We start from the raw sequence: 18,488 nt of genomic DNA on the forward strand, positions 1-18,488 counted from the left end.
GGTCGGGAGCCAGAGAGGCGGGAGGGGTGGGCTCAGCGCCCCCCCACCCGGGCGACAACCATCGCAGTACGAGACGGTTTCCTGCTTGCATCGGGGAAAAGAGCAAAGCTCTTCGACGCAGCTTTTCATTCCAGGCTTTCAGGTGTTGTGGATTTGGGGTTGGTTGGTTGTTGTCTGTTTCTGCTTTGGTTTGTTTTTTTCGCTTCCATCGCACCCTCTGCAGCGTAGGTGGGAATTATTCCTGGGCAAAGGGGAAGCCAGGATTGGCGGAGGTCGCGCTTTCCCGGGCCGGGGCCGGAGGGTCCCACCTGCGGCAGGGAGCCAGAGGGGTGCAGTGCTGCGCCCCGGCGCTCCAGCCCCTGCTCTGTCCTGCACGCTGCAGCACACGTTCTGCAGTGGAATTAAGATTAGGGCTATCCCCTGGCAACTCGGATCAATTTACCTTATGAGATTTTATTCCCTGTAATGGAGAGGATATGACTTAAATAAATAAAAAGCCCTAATTTCCCAGTTTTTCCTCCTCAGCCTTTCTCCCGATAGCTTTAATCCCATGTAACCCCCTGTTTTCTAGCATGTTTTCTGACTTCACTTTCAACACTATCTGATATTACTAGCTAGATTAATACGGGGGAGTTTTTTGCCTTGTGTGCGTTGAAGAAATCCCATTCTCTGTTAAACAGTAACACTGGAATTCTGATGTAGTAACACCATCTGCAAAATATCTCTCTCTCTCTTTTTTGACTCGTCGAAATAGATGGTTTGCTCTCTGTACATGAAAGCCATTTGTTTTCATTACAATAACTGAACTCTCATGATGACAACACCCATCAACACATATCACAAAGCAAAGTCATATATATACAAATATTTATATTTAATGGCACAACCATCGAAAGCAAGTTACAGGGGAAAGATATCATCTTTAAACTGCCAGGCCAAACCAAACAAGATGAGATCAAGTCACACTGTCCTTTCTCCTCTCCCTTCACATACACCAATGCACAGTAAGCACAGAATAGATACAAATCACTAGCAAGTCAAATTTCTGCTTCTTTGGTCCTGTGGTAAAAGGACAGGGGTACAAACCTAAAGGTGATTCCAGCCCTTTTAATGTTAATGGTCCTTCACAAACAGGCTCAGTAGGTATCCGCTAACTACTGGCATGTATACCTTCTACTCTGTAAGCAAAGTAGCCACTCAGCCACATTACTAAATTATAATCTTCAGTATCATTATCCTTGTATTAAACCACTGTGACCCATTGGCATTCCTCTAGCATGAGCTGTACAATGCTCCTACCTTTCTCAGCATAAAGCTTGGGAAGTTTTATATGAATTACACATGCAAACTATGTGTGATGCACAGTAGAAGAGACCTTATAATTCCATCAGTCCTCTCCTCAGTTCACATGTTTCCATTAGTCTATTAATCCTCATTTACCACTCACATCTCTGCCTACAATTTTTTTCACCGCATCTGCCAAGTCTTCTTCCCCTTTACTCCTTGTTTCTCCCTTCTGTATGCCAGGTGCTTCTGCAGCTGTTCTCTACCTTTTGAACTCCACCTAGCTGTCTTGGTCCCCCTTTCTCTACCCTCTTAGTTTCTCATTGGAAGAGGAAAGAAGAGCAGAAAGGAGAGGTGGGAATGATTAACTGATACTTTCTCGTGCTTCCCTGTCCTTCCTCCAGCCAAGGTTCTGAAGCCAGAGACCTGTATGCAGCCCTAGATCCTCATCTGCAGCAGCAGGCCAAGGGACAAGGGTTAGGTAGGCTTGCATTACCAACGCTACCTCCCTTCTCACCTTAACACACAGTACCATTTATTATGGTACAGTATAACCAAGATAAATGACCCCTGTTTTGTTCATTAGTTAAAAGTTAACAAAAAATTTGTCTTTAAGACAAATCTGGTTGTCCACTCAATGCCTCAGCTATGTTCAAAGCAGGCAGAGTCTTTCTACAAGATAATAGGGTAAAATGCTGCAGTGGATGGGGATTTGAATGGTGAAGACACCAACGACAGAGAGAACCTAGTGCTTGGGGGAGCTATAGCAATGCTCCGTTGTTCTGCACACTCAAAACTAGAACATGCAGAACAGAAAGTGGAAACAGGTTTGTGCCACTGGACCAGTATGATCTAAACCACCATAAATGTTAAAATAAGAAAATAATATCTGCTGTTCCTTACATGTGTTGCTCCTTACACTCCTCATAATCCCATGTGAAAGCTGCATCCCCTCTCACCACAGCATATGGATGTTCCATTGACAGAGCATTGTCTAATGGTTACAGCAAAACTCCTGTTTTCTATTACTGGCTATAGGAGAAATGTGTGATATATTAAATAAAATAAAGGACACAGAATTCAAATTCTGCTGCATGCTTCAATATTTAGTCAGCAGTAAATGAAACTAGATAACTTACTGATTCATTCTGTGACTCTGTTCCCCAGTAACAGAAAAGTACATTAAACTCTGGTGTTATATAATTCAATACTCATATTAGTAAAGCCGGAGATGAAAGATGCCAGAGAAGCCAGCTTTTTATTATTAAATACTGAACCGCAGATATCTCAGTAAAAACTGAAAAGTGTTGCAGCTTGTGAAAAATGTTTGATTCTGCAGAGTAAACCCCTTGCACAAGAGGTAACATTTAATAGGAGCGATTTTGGTGTCGTACCTTATAGGGAACAGCAAAACCAGAATTCATTCCAAAGTTACCAAGAAAGAAAAAAAGGTATGTTTCTCTTTCTGAGAACATAAGTTCTACATCCCAAGACAACACAAACATACTTTAAAAGGCAGCTCTTTCTGAATTTAGAAGTAAGACCATTTCTATAAGCTTTTTTAGGCTCTGATGACCAAGGTCAAAACTGAAAAGCTGTAGTATTATCTATGCATAAGGACCCTTAATAGTCATGAGTGAAAAGGGGAAAGGGACATACTAAACTAGATAGATTGTTTGCTGCTCAAAGACAGATTCCTTATAGAATGCAGAAGCAAAAGCTTCAGTGAGATGTTGCTCCACTTCTGAAGATATAAACTGTTTGTTAGATCCCTTGTCAAAACAAAAGGACATGGGTTTATTAATCTAACAACAAAAGTGCCCATTGTGAAAGGAGACCCAGTGCCAGGCTGCCTGCACCATCTGACAATGAGATTAAACATCATGGCTCTGTGAGCTCAAATGCATGCTTTGCCTGATACCACCAACCAGTACAACTATAAGGTCAACGACTTCTGCCCAGTCACCACAGGCTACAGAACTAGCAAGACTTTGATACTCTCCCTACAGAGATTGTTTCTCTTTCTCTCTGAAATACCACACAACATTTTGAGTGTCTCTTAAGTGTGACATGCAGAGCAATATCACTACCATACATTGGATGGTGATGGAACCACCACAATCCCTTCTTGTCAAAAAGCCACAAGAAATTCTGTCTGCTATTGCTGAGGGGTTGAAATGATGCATATATAGCCAATACACCACAGGCATGCATATACATTCTTTTAGTTAATATAATTCTTCTAAAATTCTTCTAATATTGATTTTATCTTTCAGATCAAACCATACCACCGGATCTAAGGGATGGACTCTACTCCCAGTAACTTCCTGATGAATAAGGATGGAAGTAGGCTCCAATTCAGTCATATATAAATTTCAGATTACAGCTTTTGAATCCTAACTTACATTTTCAATGTGTTTATATAGCAGTTCGAGAACTTGCTTTGAACTTTAAAAAAGCAGGGATCTGGACAACACTAATCTGAAATAATGTTCCTTATTAATTACAAATTAAAACTATTAATGCCATATTTTTCCACTTCCAGGAAAATCAAAGCTATGTTAATACAAAGGAACAGAAAAAACAGAAGGTAAAAGAAAAAGGAAAGGCTATTTCCACTTCATATTCTGATACAAGTTCTAGGCCCTGTCTTTTACTCTGGTTGACTTTTGGTTAGCATAAAACCAGAATGATGGAGTAATGGCAGTTTTAAAACTACTCCTGCAACTCTGTGGTCTATAAATTGATCAAGGTATGTTATGACTCTGATGGCAATTTAGAATAGCCTTGGGGTTTTGTAAATTATACTTGGCTACTCATGGATCCTGAAACAGCTGCTTAGCCAGCAGGGAGCTCCAGCTAAATATCCTCTTCTTTACAGAAGTTATCACACTGCTCCTATTCTACCTAGGAAACTCCCTTCCAAAATTACTTCAAGGTTGCCAGTTCTGCAAGCTTCTGAGTGCTCTGTAGCATCTTAGTGGAAAACAAGTAGTTGAATCAACAAGGCCTGGCTCCATCTGTGATGCTGGGCAGGGGACAACATTTGCTTACTGTGTATTCTTTGTGGAAGAGCTAGAAGGATTAGTTATGGTTGGCGTGGCTTGCTAAACTCTGATTATTCACATCCTCTGAAGTTTACATGCAAACTAATTAGTAGCACTGATCTCTTAGTGAGAAGCTGAAATCAATTAGGTAGGCAGCTGTCCTTATTATAGCAATTAATTTCAAATGACATTTGGTCTAAGTTCTTGATGGCTATGCTCTTTATTCTGGCTTTGAGGAGGGGTTGCTGTTTTGTTTTATTCTTCTGTTCTTCCCTTCATGACTCTACTGTTAATCCACCCTGATTTTTCCTGGACATAACTTCCATCACACAGAATCTGTTCTATTTTGTGACACACACTTTCCTGGAGAAGACTTGGCTTTCTTTGCAGAGATCCGTGTATGTTTAGAGTCCTGGAAATGTGACAAAGTTCCTGTGGAAAGGTGGCTCCTTACTTCTAGGCAAAGGATGCTGAAATACTCTCTTGAAAATCTGCTGGACTGCAAGGGTGAGGACAGGGGAAAAGAAAGGTGTGAGACATTGTTGTTGTACTTGGCAAGATGGTTCCATTCACTGGGAATACAGAGCAGCCATGCTTCATTGGGGTTCTAATAAGTACATGTGTCAAGTTGCTCTGGAGAAAAAAAAAATGCATTGCTCTCTCCGTGAAGCAGTTGACTGGGATATGAAGTGGGGCACAGCCATATTCTGCAAGGTTTAATTCCATCATGGTAGTTTAAGCCAAAAGGAGACTTGGCGTATGCCAAGAGAGCAGCACATATTTAACTAGGTAGTGGCTCTGATTCAGTGCAAGACATTAATGCACAGACTGGGCTCGTAAAATCATTGTTTGCTCCTGAACCATTGCACATGCCAGAAAAGACACATACTAGAACATCACCTTGAGGGATGTAGCTAATTGGGAATGAATAAGTTTTCCAGAAGAATTCAAAGATGTAAAATGGTAATGTCTTAAAATTATGGGGGGTACATATATTTGTCTTGAATACATATTCATACACAGTTAGAGAACTGGAGCTGTGAGCAAAACATCATACTTTGTTTCATATAACAGAATCTGAAGTTTAGCATTTGTAATTTTTTGTACCGGCTGTCTGTGAGGTTCTAACAGCTGTGGAAACTATTCAGGATACTGACAGAGGGGCAGGATCATGCCAATGGAGACAACTACAGGAAACTTACTGCTCAATTCAGAAGTATGACTGAACTTGAACCCTGACAACTTATTGACCACTGCCCTCCTACTTGGTGAAGTCATTTACATCAATGTGAAGCATGAACCATCCTAACTCGGCTGCTCTTTACACTCACATTGCACCCATGTAAATACTGCTGCAGAGTGCCTGGCAGTAGGGAACTGGATCCCATAAAGTGGGAATACCATAGGAAGAAAAGGTTTCACACTATTTTGCCTCTGTGTTTGCTGCAAGCACTGTGAGAGAAATAGAAAGGACACTGAAAATTACAAGATATTAGGTGTAATTAGGACTCCCACACAAATCAAATGCATGAGCTCGTCTTAACAGACTAAAGCCCTGAAGAATTCTAAATTGCACCAAGAAGGAAGATGCTGATCCTACATCTTCTTTTAATTGGTGGTGACTCTGGAAGAATGGACAGAATAAAGAAAGAAAATGGAAAACTAGAATATAAAATCAAGAACATTACTAAACTATGATTTCCAATAAGTGTAATTACTAACTTACAAGAAACGCCTCCAGTTTAGACTCTAATTATAATCAAAACCAAGTTAATATGTTGGCCATCTGAATGAGTAACAGTGTGACTAACGCAGCCTGGATACAAGTTCTGTCCTGTTGAAATTATGTTGGGGTGAAGAGAAAAGATGGGATAGGAGTTCAAAATTTTTATGTCACTAGGATATATGTTACTTCTAAACACACCTGGTTTGTCTGCAACTGGGGACAGTGAGCCCCTATTTGCTGAAACTTTGCTCTAAAGTTGAAAATCATTTTGCAATAGGTGGAAGATTCCTCTTGCCTGATGAATGTAGGTAACATCACACAAGTTGAAGAGAAATTATACCTAAAATCCTATTCTTTGGTATTGTTTCTCTCCCATTCTTTACATGCAAATCAGAACTAACCTGGATGACTTTTGTAGTTTCTGACTTGCTCTTCTCTCTCTTTTGTAAGTCTCTGTTTTCAATTCAAGTCCTCATCATGTAGGAAGAGTCCACTTTCAGATGCGTTAGTACCACTGTTTTAACTGTAGAGATGATCTTCCGGAGAACAATTGCAAATAAACAGTTCCTTTTAGCTTTCTATTAATATAAAAGGCACCTCCAATGTTTTGTCACTTTCAAAAGAAATAGCAGAAGAAATACGTACATAGGTTCTTGTATGGTCTCTGTTAACTTCAGTACAGGGCTGGTCTTTCAGTATTTAGATGAAATTACTTTGTCTTAAACCAGAATGATTCGGAGCACATGTTTGACACTAACCAAGATAAGGTCTCCAAATCACAGAGTTGTCATGTTTGGAAAGGACCCCTGAGATCACTGAGTCCAACCATCAACACAAAAAAACCCTCAAACAAATAAAAACCACACGCACTTCACCAAAAAACACCCACAAAAACCCCCACAACCTCGGCCACTAGAGCACACATTGCCACATCTACATTTTTCTTGAATACCTCCAATGGTGGTGACTCAGCCACCTCCCTGGGCAGGCTGTCCTAGTGCCTGACCACTCTTTCAGTAAAAGAAATTCTTCCTAATGTCCAATCTAAACCTCCCCTGCTGCAACTTCAGATCATTTCCTCTGGTCCTATCCTTATTTACTTAGGAGAAAAGGCCAACATCCACCTCCCTACAACTTCCTTTCAGGTAATTATAGAGGGCAATGATGTCTCTCCTCAGCTTCCTCTTCTTCAAACTAAACATCCTCATTTCCTTCAGTGATTCCTTGTATGATTTGTTCTGTAGATGCTCCACCAGCTTGGTAGCTCTTCTCTGGACACGCCTCAGCACTTCAATGTAGTGAGAGCCCCAGAACTGCACACAGTACTTGAGGTGTAGCCTCAACAGTGCTGAGTACAGGGGTAAGATCACTTCCCTACTCCTGCTGGCCACACTATTCCTGATGCAGGCCAAGATGCCGCTGGCTTTCTTGGCCACCTGAGCACGCTGCTGGCTCATGTTTATCCAGCTGTCAACCAGCACCCCCAGGTCCTTTTCCACTGGGCAGCTCTCCAGCCATTATTCCTCGAGCCTGTAGCGTTGCCTGAGGTTGTTGTGACCAAAATGCAGGACTCTGCACTTGGTCTTATTGAACCTCGTACGATGGCCTTGGCTCATTGATGCAGCTTGTCCAGGTACCTCTGTAAAGCCTTCTTCAGGCAGATCAACACTCCCATCCAATTTGGTGTCATCTGCAAATTTACTGAGGGTGCACTCATGCAGGTAGTAGATACTGTTTGGCCATGTCAAAGCAAGAAAACACAGGTTTCTTTGCTGAAGCACTCAACAGTGTTCTTAATACACTTTGGAGTCAAACCCAATATGATTATCACACATTACCACTGTATTTTCAACATTGATTGCATCTGCATTGTAGACAAATTATTGACTGGTTCTGGTCATTCTACACATTAATTTTGGGTATGGAGATCATAAGGGATCACTGTCAAAGAAAAAGAAATAAATTTGTCTGCACAGAGTGTTATTAACAAATACAAAGATGGCTTTCAGCTGATACAGAACTATTTGCTCTGGCTTCTTTGTATCAGCTGCTCTACACTGATGACTTCCAGGATTTTGAAGGAAATCTGTTATGAATTATTTTTATCATTCAGCTAATTTTGTGTTGTTGGGGTTTTTCATTATTTTTTTTTATTAAAGCCAAATGATTGTGCTCCAGGACATTCCACAAATGCTGCTGTACTGTCGTTTTAGGAAATACCATTAAAACGACCTTTTCCTTGTTTGCTTCCCATGGCATTTAACTAAGCTGTTTTAAGAGAAACAACATTAAAATTGTCAATTCCTCCATGGGTGCCTTAAGATTATTCATAGAAACTCGAGTCTTTTGGGGATAACAGAAACATAGGGCCTTGTTTCTCCTTCATTAACCCCATTTTCCACTAAAATAACAATATCAACTTTAACACAGGTCTATATACACTGGTCAAATTCAGGCCTCTTTTGTTTTTTATCCCTTCTCTTTAAAAAAATGAAATAAGTCAAAGATACTACATTAGAAACACTAGAGAGTGAAGTCCTCTCCCCAACCTGAAATTATATATAGGACAGGAAGCAATTCTACCTCTCCTCCCCCCAAACCTTTCACCACAGTTCCTGATTTTTGTCCCGGCGTAACTCTTTTCAAGAGGATGTGGGACAGCACATCCCAAATAGTGCTTGCCCCAAAATAGTAAAAGTCAGCTGTGTTCACTGATCCTGAGCTTTTTTGACTCCATCCTGAGAAAAAAAAAAAACAACATATTAAGGTATCATAGATGAAAGAACAGTTGAGCTTGGAAGACATCTCTGGCACTTAGTTGCTCCAAACCCACTGCTCAAGAGGGTCAACTAGAGAAGATTGCTGGGGTGCCATCCAGTCAGGTTTTGAGTATCTCTATGCATGGATCCTCCACAACCTCTCTGAGAAACCTGTTCCAGCATTTGATCATATCTAAAAAACGTTTTTTTCTTATGTTTAAATGAAATTCCCTGTATTTCAGTTGGTCCCATAAACTCTCAGCCTGCCACTGGGCACCACAGAGAAGCTTTGAGCTCTGTCTTTCTTACTCCTCCCACCACCAGGTCTTTATACATACTGAAAATATCCCCTCAAGCCTTCCCCAGAGTAAACAGCCCCAGGTCTTTGTCTCTCCTAATGACTCAGATTGATGTTCAACTACCAGAAGGCTACCAGGACTCCAGGTCCTTTTTTGCGAAGCTTCTTTCCAGCTGGTTGGCCCCAGCCTCTATTGGTGCTTGAGGTTATTCTTCCCCAGGTACAGGAATTAGCATTTCCCTTTGTTGAATTCAATAAGATACCTATTAAGGTCCCTCCAAACAGCAGCATGACTATCTGGTCTGTCAGTCTCTCTTCCCAGTTTTATGTAGTCTGCAAACTTGCTGAGGCTGCACTCGGTCCCATCATCCAGGCCATTAAAGTTCTGGATCCCAGTACTGACCCTGGGATACCCCATTTGTGTGGCCCATAGCTGATCTGTTTGCTGCTGACCACAAACTTTGGAACCCAGCAGCTCAGCCAGCTACTAAACCATGCCACTGTTCACTTATCTAGCCCATATTTCCTCAGTTTGTCAATTAGGAAGTTACTTTTAAGTGTCAAAAGCCGTACTAAAGTGAAGATAAATAGCATCAACTACTCTCCCTAAATTTACTGAGACAATCATCTCATCATAGAAGACTATTTGGATGCTTAGGCTTGATTTCCCCTTCTAGATGCATGCTGACTATTCCCAGTCATGTTCTCATCCTTCATATGTCTGGAAATTATTTCTAGGATTGTTTTTTCCATCATTTTCCCAGGGATTGAGATGAGCCTCTTCATTCTGCAGTGCCCCACATCCTCTTTCTTGTCCCTCTTGAAGTTAAAAGTGACAGTTGCTTTCTTCCAGTCCTCAGGAAGAAAGTTACTGTTTTTCTGTCCTCAGCTGAATTGTGCAGTGAAATTGAGAAGTTATGATTCTAGAAGTGACATGGAAAGGGAAAACTGTGCAGTGTAACAGAGCAGTGAAAACAATGGTACTGCATTGTGCAATGCATTTTATCAACAGCACATGCATTCATGTTGACTATATTCCTCAAGAGTAAGAAAACCTAGTACCTGGCCTTTTCACATTTCAGCCTAGTTCTTGCTCTTGCCTCATTTCCTAGCAAGTCAAATGGGGCCAATAATTAATGCATTTTGTTGCCTTCAGGTAGGCCTTGTTGTGTAGACAGGAATACTACACACTACCTGCTGTGTACATAGCACTTTAGTACTCTTCTACTAAATTTTCTGTGTTTTTCTGTCTTGGATTTCCTTTCTTATCAAACATGTGCATCAACTTCTGTCTATTTGTTCTCAAAGTCAAAATCTTCTATTGCTCCCAGTACTGTAAGTGCCACAGCACCCAATCTCCAATCTTCCTGATGACAGGGGGAGAAGAAACAGATACTCTTCACCTCAGTTCAGGTTAGGCAATAGGTACAGCAAGGTTTGTTCATAAAAGAGATGAAATAACACCTCAGATCTGATCAGAGAGGTCATCCCAGAACGGAGTGGCCAAATCTCAAACATACCAGGAGTTACGGAGACCTGGTATCCACATCTTGCATAGTAGCAGCACATAATAGAAGAAAAATGGATAACCTTCTTAAGCTTCCAAACTCAACAATGCCCAGAAGTTTGCGAGATATACCTTTTTAAAAACACTTGTATTTTGTGATTTTAAAAAAAAGGAAACAGCTCAGAAAAAGCTATTTATCTGTCCTCATTAAGCCTAGTTTTCATTCAAGGGGTCTCTGTTTGAGTAGTCTTCATTAACTTTGATGTTGTTTCACATGCAAGACCAATCATCAGAATATAAATAAATTAAGAATGGGGTTATTTTGTCACATTCGTATCATTAGGCTGGTCCTCCATTTTCTTCTGCTTCACTATTGCCTTCTTCACTGTCACTATTGCCTTTCTATTTGCTATTTCTCTTTAGATGGCAAATCTACTTCCCAAAGCTGTTCCAGGAATACAAGTAATATTCCAGAAAGCTTCCTCTTTCAGCTTTTGCTATTGGCATGAGTTCTGGAAAGCAGATGTGCTGTAGACCTAGATACTCTATTTCGCATGTGTAAGTGATGGGTTTGGGGTTTCTTTCTGGTAGGAGAGCCAATGCAGTGAAACTCCTCACAGTTCTACCCCATACATTTGATACCTTACACAGCCTTCTATCCAGCCTGTCCTTCAAGTTGGATTTGATAAAATAAAGCTCAAATCTGGAGAAAAGACATGAAGAGCATTCCCATTACTTCTGCATCTTTTAAAAAGAGCAGGTCACAGACCTAATCCCAAGTTACTGGGAAAGTGGAAAAACTGTGGCACCAAGTCCCCAACTTCCTAACACAACATGAAACAGAACTAGGATGTAACATCTGACAAGAAGCAACAGGCATGCTTCTTTGTAGTCCTCATTCATCTCAAAGAAAGTTCCTGCCTCAGATGACACTGGGGCAGTGAATCCCTGGAGTTTTAAGAAGCATAATCTGGCACATTACCCGGCACATTATCCTTATGCAGTCCTAAGTGGTTTTCTCAAAAGATCTGGTGGAGATGGAAGAAGGAAAGAGAGTTTTAATCTCTTGGTGCAAATATCAACCCCCTTGAGCAATAATTTGACATTCGTCAGCAAAGACACACTCTGCTTTTGAAACATTTACCTTTCCTTTTTTTTTTCTAACCTTAAGAAAATTTGGGAGGAATGTGAACTGTTTTGTTTTTTGTCTTCCTATGACGGCAGAGATTTATTTATAGCCAGAAACTGCCGAACAGTTCTCACGTGGCTGCTGAAAATTAAAACAGCATGTAGGGTTTTGTTTTGTTTTGCTTTTATGCCTTTGCTGCTACAAACTCCCTCCAATCCCTAAACCCTTGTTATTGTAACCAGAGCCACATTTTGCATTGCTACAATTGCAGGGTTATGTAAATTCCAAAGGCTTTAAAGGAAAGGGCCTGCAGATTTTGCTCCGGGCCATAGGGAAGTTGACACAAACAGTTATGCCCAACATCTAGGGAGAGGCAAAGGCATTCATAAATTGTCAACGGACAGGAAACCTAAGTCTCAACCTCAGCCTCAACCTGAAGTTTTAGAACTTACTGGTTTCATTTTCAGTGTTGTGCTTTGCTATGGCCAGGAAAATTTCCTTCAGCAACTTTTGTAAATCTTCGTACGTCCTGACTCACTTTACAACAGTGTGTACTGGTTTACCCAGGAGAGCCAACAACAGAAAGTTCTACAGGTACAAACTTTTTCAGACTCAAGGAACTGTATTTCTACAGGGATCAAGGAACACGTTGAAAATCATTACTTTACTCATGAAGAATAAGAAAATTAACACCCAAAAGAACAATCGTGCTCATGAAAGACATTAAAAGAACAAAAAGTATGCATCTGATCCCTTGCAAGAAGTCTTTACAGCAAGTAGTGGTAGGAAGAAGTGTAATACATGTTGCACATCTGTGGGCTTCTCCAAGTAGTAATGATGACACCAGCTGTGCATTTCTGTAGGGGCACAGTCAAGCCAATTCATGTTTCTGACTTTGTCTTCTCTAAAAGAGGGATAATAATGCCTGACTCAGAGTCAATGTTAGAAAGCTCTGCATAAGCTCATCGTAGTCCCCAGTGTTTAGACAACTCAGCTAAATGAGAAAACTATTTAGCCCACTTCTCCAGCTTTCCTTCTATTCTCTCCAGCTCTCAATCACTATTAGTCAAATCATGCTTCAACCTTAGACAAAAACCTAGATGACATTATTCCTGAAGTATGGGGAGCTTTTGCTCAGTATGGTGCATCCTGATCACTGGAGTGTGATAATGAGAGATCAGGGGAATTACAGTTTTTGTGAAACGGTGCATCCAGGACTCCCTAGCCAGTTCAGCTGACACTATAAGCAAGGATGAGGGTGTGGTGCCACTCCAACAAGCTGTTTTCTATAGCTTTTGGGTTTTGCAGGCAACCTTGAACTTACTGCAGTGGACATGAAAAAGCAGGGCTTGTTGCACTGTTCGCCCACCTCTTTGGTGCAAAGCCAGTTGTGCTAAGTCCTTAGGAAAGAAAACTAAGAATCACTTCCTCACAGTCACTCTACAACCAGGTAGGTCAATACTAAGACAACATAGGAAGGGACATTCCAAGAAAGTCTCAAGCTTGGATATTTTAAAAACAAACGCTGAAATTGAAGATATTACTTCAGTAGTGGACAATAGCTCATACTCAGCTGGTAGTTACTGTTGCTGCACAGATGGTGATAACTGTTATTACAAAAGTGTAGCTGTTTCAATCTTCTTAAGTAAGACAATACCTATTTCTGGAGGTGCAGCTACACAGGATCCCTGCACAGCTCAGAAGTTTATACCCGTTTGTCATGTGTGTTTCTTTACTTGGAGCCAGGAACTGCTCTGGGGAGCTCTGATTCTGACTGTCACTGTGACCTTGGGCAAACAACTGAATGCCTTCGTACAGTGTAACACAACTCTCAGACACTAAATTCTTTTAAGTCTAAACTCTTCAATCCTTTACTTAAAGACAACTAGTTTAGCACTAAAAAGCACTGTGGAAGACAGGCAAGAAACTCTGAGATGCCATAATATCAAAGTCCTCTGATTTCAGTCTTGAACATGAATCAAAATTGATACATGTCTCTAAATTATCAACACTGCTTCATATAGAGTTTGGCACCTTATTCAAGTATTAAGTAAGGTGGAGGTTGCTTAGCTTTTAGAACCTGTGAAGTCTGCAGCCTGTAATTATCAGCCACGCCAGCAGCATAGCTCCCACCTACAACTCATTTGATTCCTGGAGTTAACAACTTCCTTACCTTCCATGCTTGCATATCCAGTAGATACAACTTGGCTCAGCACAATTAGCAAAGCAGGCAAGACAAGTGGCCACTTAGCTCTGTGCCACATTTTACAAAAGAGCACCTCCAATAGCTGACACAGTTCAAGCAAGGCAAAAAGGTAATACAATATTATTAAATATAACCACACACTTTTTGATACATCAGACAGGCCTGTTGAAACAGAATTATGACAAAATCCTCCTACTGATACCAAATGGCAATAAGAAAAGGGAAGGCCAGTGTTGGCCCAGTCGTTCAGTGTGGTGAGGTCTAGTTAGAGCCACAAGGATGGTGAAGAGTCTGGAAGAGCCACGAGGATGGTGAAGGGTCTGGAGTGGCTAAGGTCACTTGGCTTGTTCAGCTTGGAGAAGAGGAGGCTGAGGGGAGTCTATGGCTTTGCAGTCTGTGGCTTCATCACGAGGGGAAGAGATGGGGCAGGTACTGATCTCTTCACTCCTGTGACCAATGACAGGACTTGGAGAAAGGGCAGGAAGCTGAATCAGGTTAGATATCAGGAAAAGGTTTTTCACCCAAAGAGTGGTTGAGCACTGGAACAAGCTCCCCAGGGAAGTGGTCACAGCAGCAAGCCTGCCTGAGTTCAAGAGGCATTTGGATGATGCTCTCAGGCACATGGTGTGATTTTTGAAATGTGCTACATAGGGACAGGAGTTGGACTTGATGATCCTGATGGGTGCCTTCCAACTCAGCATATTCTGTGGTTCTATGATTCTATGATTTAGGTCCACAGTAGACTCTCAAGACTATCACATTCCTCTGGTGGTTAAAGAAAGGAGGGTGAAAAGAAAGAACTGTAACCATATGGATAGAAGGTACATAGTATTAAAACAAACAAACAAACAAAAACAACCAACAAATGAAACCAAACAAAGAAGCACCCATAAACAGAAATAGAATAGAATTAGAATAGAGTTAAAATTAGAATAGAATAGAATAGAGTTAAAATTAGAATAGAATAGAATAGAATAATTCAGTTGGAAGGGACCCAGCCTGACTGCCTTAATGCTTCCATGGTCTGTAATGATGCAGCTCAGGTGAACAGCAAAAGGCAGACTTCTGTTGTCCTCTCTTCCTGCTGCAATCAGCTACACCCAAAAAATATCTGGAGGGAAAATGACATCTGACACAGCCATGGTAAAAATGACCCAAATTAAGAAGTGGCAACACTGAGGGTGTGGGAAAGTCTGCAAACAAATCACTGGGTGTGTCAGATATACAGACGCTAATATAATGCAGTGATTACTACAACTCTGCTCAGTGAATATGTAAGAGTGAGCTTAGTGTTTTAAGAGTCATGCATAATGATGGCTGAAGACACTCAAGTCTGGGTGCATTTGCCTAGGAGCAGTACAACATTCGCTGTGACCCTAAAGCTTCATGAGACACTTAGAACATAACTGATGTTCAGGAATACTAAACAAATCCAGCATGGCATCTTACTCTACATGGAGACTTTTTAGACTGCTCCTAAGCATCATGGAACTGGGAAAATTGCTTTTGTGACACCCATGAGTGAATTTCGCGGGGAGTTTCACTGTGGCTACAGGGCCAATTATTCCCCACCTTAACAGCATCAAAAGATGCAGTGTGTATGCTGAACCTCAACCCTCCAAAATTCTAGGGGGAACTTCAACTTTAAAAGCCCAGACACAAGAATATAGGAACAAGAATATAGGAGATTTCATGGACTTAGGGTCATACAGTCTATCAGGAAACCTAGAAAATAAAACTTACATATCCTTGCAGCCTGGGCTGTTCCATTCCAAGCAAACAAACAAAGGGATAGGTAGGTAGGTAAGTAAACAGATAGATAGCACACTGGAAAGCACATACTGTGAGACAGCCAGTTAATGGTAGTTAATGGCAGCGGCTAGTCAGCAGAAGTAAGCCCAAGATTAACAATGGGAGAATGTCTAATGGAAGACAAAGAGTATTTCTGATTTCTCTGGAGGTGTTGTCCCCCAGTCTGGCACCAAACTGCCCAGCTCCCTCTGACTTCTTTGTGAATTAAGTTTATTCCTGAAGGAGCAAAAGAATCCAAGGAGATCATGACTAATGAGTGCTCAAAGGAAAAATGAAGGTTGCCTATCTCTCCCCATCACTGTGTAACTGCTTAGTATTGAGTACCAAGAATTGAACACAGCATTCCTAGTGTTGTTTCATCATAGCTCAGAGACAGATTTCCTCAGCAGGCTATTTGGATCAAAGACTTAAGGCACCATCCCTGAAAGAAAAGACATGGCAAAACACAGAGGGGACTTCTTCACCATCTGCTTCCATTTTAATTTGCTGCACTCCCACATGTCACCAGAGCCTGTAGGGTGGTCAGTTGGATTCTGTGTCATGTGCATTCGTGGGAGTATAGAACTACAAGGTCATTATGTCCTGTTTCCTAGAATCACAGACAACTGCATCATAGACACGTAGTCCAGCAGACTCCACAATTTATTTCAGCAAATTTATTTCAGTACTGTCACACTTGAAGACTTTTCAAGTTGTCAGTGGTAAGCAGAATCAGGCAAGTTTTTCAGTCTGAAGTGAGGCAGCCTTTTTCACTCTTAGTTAAAACCAGTTGACAACAACAAATAAGGTACTACATTGTACTGAGGTACAATACCATCTCTCCAACCTCTGATATCTGATTTTAGAGATCATAATTTAGTCCACTTGTATTTGAATATTCATGCTCTATTCATGCTCATGTGGATAAAATACATATAGCTATAGATAAGATTTTTAATGTCAACGTGAGAAAACCTAAAATATTTATGTGTACGTAATCTGAATTTTATGTTCATAGATCTTGAAAAAATTGAAGCCAGTAATTGAAAAAATGACTCTCCAGACTGATGAACCAGCATTCTTAAACTGCTTTTTATTAATACTACAATGATAATACATTAAAATGTTAACGTATTATGTTAGGTCAACTCTAGCTTGTATTTATAGTATTTTCTTAGATGAGGCTTCCATTTCACAGTAGCTTAGCTACACTAACAGATATGTAAATCTGAAAGACTATGGGCCTCTAGAGATGCCCCAAGGGATGTGAACATACTAAACTTCAGCACTGTAAAAAAGCAAGAGATGAGGCAGTGAGGAGACGTTTGCTGAATTTTGCCCCTGTTTAAACATAAAATGTGTCATGAAGGGCACAGCAGGACATTTAAAGCTTAACACATGTCCCCCAGCAGGTACATGAAGCTATTCTAGATAAGCCGAGACACAGCTGGAAAACAATTCATGGGTCCCTCAAGGAAAATTTCACCTAGTCAGAAAATGCATCTGTTTTTCTCCTTGTAACTTAGTAATGGTGAGTGCCAAAGACTCCGTAATATTCACACAGACTGCCTGAATCCTGCTGACGATGAAAGGCTAAGGTCAAGCTTTGTACTTCTGTCATTGGCAACACATTTCAGGGCCTCTACAACAGAGCCAGAGAGATTCACTCATTGGGATGCCTGACCCACAGGGCAGTAAACGTATGAACAAGCAATGAGGGCAAGTTCATATCTCAGTAGGGCACAGTTGCAAGACAGTTCATATTGGCAGGGTCCTAGCATGGTTATTACTCTATCCCTGCATAACAGTGCAGGAGGATGCTGACAGATCAGAGCACGGGCAAGAACAAAACCAACTGTCTCTCTGTGCATTCAGCTGTTAGAAACATAGTTTAATTGGTTCCCGCTGTATACACGGCTGCAAAAGTAGCAAAGGACTAAAATCCCCTCGTGTTTGGTCAAGATCTTGCTTTCTTTCATCTGTTGTGCAGATGCTGATGGGGTCACCTGCCTGGAGGGGGTCAAGATTCTGCCAAATGGATTTAACCAGGGTACTCACAGTCCAGGCATCCCAGTGACTCAGTGAGAAAACCAAGACTGTCTGCGCTAGTGGATGGCTCCATTCCTGACAACATTTGTAAGAAAGAATGATATCCTGGCAAACCCCCTCTTGCAGATGCATCCTGTTTAATCTAACAAATAAACCCATTCCACCTAACTAGGGAAGATCCCTTACAATCACTATCAGCAGTACCTATGTTTCATATTTTCAGTGTAGGCAAAAACCTAAACAAAGTGTGGAGAGTAGGAAGAAAAAATAGGGATTATAACCTGAGGCTCTGGGGAGCCAGAAAGCAGATATGAGGACAGGAAAAAAAAGAACTCTGTGGTAGGGTGGTATTTTTGCATTCTGGGAGCAGTACGATTTTGAATACATGTCTATCAGACAGGAGGATGAATGTGACATAATGATAAACATGCTGTTAAAACATTTTAGTTTAATTGCTATAGCTTTGTTAAGCTAACTTTTCAGAGGTCATAAAGATAGCTTTAAAAAGTGTGCCTTTAACCTACCTGTAATGAGAATATTTATGTTAATACAGATTCCCATCAGGATGCAGGCATCTCAGAAAGCTGTATGTCAGTTTCCACAAATGCTAAATCCATTAATATTACTAAAGTTCTTGGAACTTTTCCAAAGAAAAGTGCTGAACACAAACAATAAATTGCTAATTGTATCTA

The 18,488-nt window shown here is 40.9% G+C and overlaps 1 protein-coding gene across 1 annotated transcript in view; it reads left to right on the forward strand.

Annotated features, from left to right (window-relative positions):
- KIF6 (kinesin family member 6) overlaps positions 1–18,488 on the forward strand; it is a gene marked incomplete at its 5' end in the record, with an annotated part of 207,295 nt that overhangs the window by 743 nt on the left and 188,064 nt on the right. The gene's annotated exons all lie outside the window — the stretch shown is intronic.

Source organism: Chaetura pelagica, unplaced genomic scaffold (assembly GCF_000747805.2).
Source record: "Chaetura pelagica isolate M959 unplaced genomic scaffold, ChaPel_1.0 scaffold271, whole genome shotgun sequence".
NCBI classification, from domain to species: domain Eukaryota; kingdom Metazoa; phylum Chordata; class Aves; order Apodiformes; family Apodidae; genus Chaetura; species Chaetura pelagica.